The sequence below is a fragment of the Mastomys coucha genome, unplaced genomic scaffold (genome assembly GCF_008632895.1).
Source record: "Mastomys coucha isolate ucsf_1 unplaced genomic scaffold, UCSF_Mcou_1 pScaffold22, whole genome shotgun sequence".
Taxonomy (NCBI): Eukaryota; Metazoa; Chordata; class Mammalia; order Rodentia; family Muridae; genus Mastomys; species Mastomys coucha.
In genome coordinates this window covers 46,995,561-46,999,070 of record NW_022196905.1, presented here as the reverse complement: position 1 = coordinate 46,999,070, position 3,510 = coordinate 46,995,561, and the positions used below count along the sequence as shown (strand labels likewise).

The 3,510-nt window shown below is 47.3% G+C and overlaps 1 long non-coding RNA gene across 1 annotated transcript; it reads right to left on the bottom strand.

Moving 5' to 3' along the window:
* Window positions 1-411: 411 nt before the first annotated feature.
* LOC116070687 lies at window positions 412-2,112 on the bottom strand. The gene is made up of 2 exons (XR_004110508.1): window positions 2,026-2,112; window positions 412-1,558 (listed from the first exon to the last, which is right to left on the bottom strand). It is a non-coding gene; the product is annotated as an uncharacterized LOC116070687 (long non-coding RNA).
* Window positions 2,113-3,510: the final 1,398 nt, after the last annotated feature.

The following is a 3,510-nucleotide window of genomic DNA, read 5'->3' as shown; positions in this document are numbered from 1 at the left end:
GAGAAGCCTAAGATAGTCCTTTGATGCCAGGAGGCAAATGGAACCCCATTCTATTTTACGTGGAAGTATACATAATGACAGAAAACTGAGCACGCCCTTGGGTGATTTCTCTGAGTCCTGGCCATGAAAAACATTGACCAGTGGAAATTTAGTGAATAGGCTAATTGAGACACACTCTCGGTCCATTCCTCAGAACCAGTGACCATTCCTCAGGTGAATAAACCTGGGTCCCCTGTTGAATGACAGGAAGCAAACCCCTAACCCAGCTTTCACTCTGACCCCAACTTAATGATGAGCCACTTAGCAGACAGCTGAGAGGCTACCCTAGACCCTCTCGCTAAGCCAAACCTATTTAGGCCATATGGTCCAGCCATCCTGCAGAACTATGAGAAAGAACCACTAGATTTGGCATATGTGTTATTCCATTTTATTGCTTATGAAATGAAGCCCTGGAAAGACTGAGCAGCTCACATCAATCATCTGCTTAAATGGCATGGCCAGGACTTAAACCCAGATCTATTTGCTACCTGCAAGATGGTGATACAAAGCCCGTAGTCATGGTACTGCCTTCACTTCATGATTCCCAGGGGGTTTCAAACTCAGCTGTGAGTTAACATCCTCAGGTTTTTGTTTGTTTGTTTGTTTTTGCAAATCTTAATGTTCCAGTCACTCTCCAAACCAAGTAAATCAGAATTCCCAAGGACTAGACTCAGTCTTTTCAAACCTCCCCAATAATCCTATGGAGCCACAAAGCTTGATAATGTCTTAAACCTCCCAAAACAGGAGCATTGAGGGATGGGGAAGTGAAGCTCTTGGGCTAGGAAGTCCCCATGGCCATGAGAAGGAGAGGGGAACCTCCTGAGGAAGAGAGGGCAGAAATCCTAGCAGGATGGAGTCATTCATCATGCATATGTGTACACCACTGTATGATTATTTCCTGCCCTTGGGGACGGCTGAATGATGGGTATATGGCTGTAGAACTGCATCTCACCCTGACTAATGCTTATAGCTATTGTCATGGTTATAGTCTTGATACGAGGAGTAGCATAGGAGAGGAGAGAAAGAAATTACATCCACCTAGATGAGAGATGGGGATTCACTGGTACAGGATCTTGAAAGCACACAGAGAAGATCTCCATGTTTACCAGAGCTGTCTGGGAGGGAGAGTGGCAGTGGTGGTTGTTGGTTGGTTCTTTAGGGAGTGGGTTAGGTGGTTGACCAGATTTGACCATCACTGTCCAGGAAGAGGGGTTGGATACTCCCACTATCCAGTTGGCTTTAGCTGCCCAAGAGGAGATCACCAGCTGCAGGGCTTGAGTAACAGTTTTGTTTCTTGTAGTTCCAATGGCTACAAAGCCCAAGGTCAAGATGCTGGTTGGGTTTAGTCCCTAATAAGGATTCTCTTCCAGCTGGTAGATGGCCATCTTTCACTCTGTCTCTGAATGATGGGGCATGAAAAGTCCTGGTCTCGTCTTCCTCTTATGAGGACAGCAATCTCATCATGGTATCTCCACCTTTGACCTCAAGGTCAAGGGCAAGGAACCTGCATCCATAACTCCTAGAGGTCAAGAGATGTGAGGTCAAAAATATGGTGTTGTACCTTCTTCTATTCCCTAGACTCTTTAACAGAACTTTTAAAGTCATGGATGTTGGCACAGACAGAAAGACTGGGGACGAATGGCCCAACTTCAGTCACTGTGCCCTCCCCTCATCTGTGGCGTACAAGCATTTATAGATTCAATGTGGCCACAGACCCTTCGAGCTCTGCCAGGTCTCAGCCTATAGGGACATTTCCCATTCAAACCCCTGCTTCTTATGCTTGCTGATCATCCTGGTGGCTAATATCCCCTCTCTTTTAATGGTCTCTTTGCCTCTGAATCCTCAGGAGGCTATATTCTTCATAAAGATGTCAAGGGCTACTGTGATTTGTCAGCTGAGAATGAAAGAACAAGCTGCTGCCCTTTCCATCCTCTCATTTCCAGGTGCAGGCCCATGGCTCCAGGTGCAGGCCCATGGCTCCCTTACCTAGGCCACCTGCTTGGCTGGGAGTAGCCTCGGCGAGGCCTTGGGGCCACAAGAACTTTTTGGCGTTCATACATGGGTCAAGTGAGTGAAGACAAGACACAGTGTAGCCACAGGGAAATCAAGGAGATGGTCCTGCAGAATGAAGGGGAAGAACATTGAAAGTCAGAAGTTCTGCTTTCAGATGTCATCCTTGCTAGGTACTGGGAAGCGTTCACTCTCAGGATCATCAAAGACGTGCCCAAGGCTGCTGTCCTTCAAAGCCATACACAGCCTCCCTCTAGCTGTATGTGCCAGCTGGCCACCCTGCCTATCACTACCTGCCCCAGGAAGGTATCTCTATGTCCTCTGTCAGCTTCTGTCCCAGTATCTACTACTGAGTCCCTTGCTAGGGGGCAGGGACAAAGAGTAGATCTCTCCCAACGGAATCTCACTTCTGTTCTTCTTCATTGAAAAGCAGGGCAGTCCAGTGTCTTAGTTTTCTGTTGCTGTAATAAAATACTCAGACCAAAAAAAAAAGGGGGGGGGGGGAAGGTTTACTTTGGCTACTGTGGATACAATCCATTATGTATGACATGGTGGCAGGAGAAGGAGCTGGCTAGTCATGTTGCAACCATACTGAGGAAGCAGCAAGTAGACCAGAAGTGGAGCTGGCCTGTGAAGTCCTGAGGCCCTGCCTTCAGTCACCTACTTCCTCCAGCAAAGCTCTTCCCCCACGGCCTTTACACACAGCACCACCAGCTAAGGACCACGTTAACTCATGAGCATGTGGGGACAGTTCCCATTCAAACCCCTGTCTGTCCACTAACAGGACAGTGACCCACCAGACAAACCTTAACCAGACTGGCTTCCTTGCGTACATCTCCTGCCCTCAGCTTACATGCTTCCTCTAAACCTAAAGCTTATAACAGCTACCCAAAGTGGACTCAGGGTAATTTGTTAACCCTATCTGTTCTCGCTAGTATGGCCAGATGGATTGAATCTCCTTTCTGCTGTTGCCATTGATCACTTCAGACATAGGTGTGCTGGGATGGGTGGCCCAACGTTGTCTGCTGGGATTCCCAGGTATCTTTTTCCCCTTAAAACTCTCGTAACAAACCCAGACAACCTGGAATTTCCAAACTCCACTCCTTTAAAATATCCTTTGCTTTTGTTCATAAAATACACAAACTCTCAGGGTGATGCTCTTGATCTGGGGTTGACAACATGTTCATTACTTGTGTTTCCACACTAACATCCACAAAGCCGTGCATCTGCATGCTGGGGAGTGTAGACAACACTGAGCTGATGAGGCGTTTAGTGGGTGTTTGCCCCTCCCCCCAGCCTGACAATGTAACTTTGACCATTGGTGGTCACATAGTAAAAGGAGATAATTGACTCATGCAAGTTATCCTCTGACCTCCAAAACATGTGCACAGTCACACACACACACACACACACACCAGAAATTCTTTCTTTCTCTCTTTCTCTCTCTCTCTCTCTCTCTCT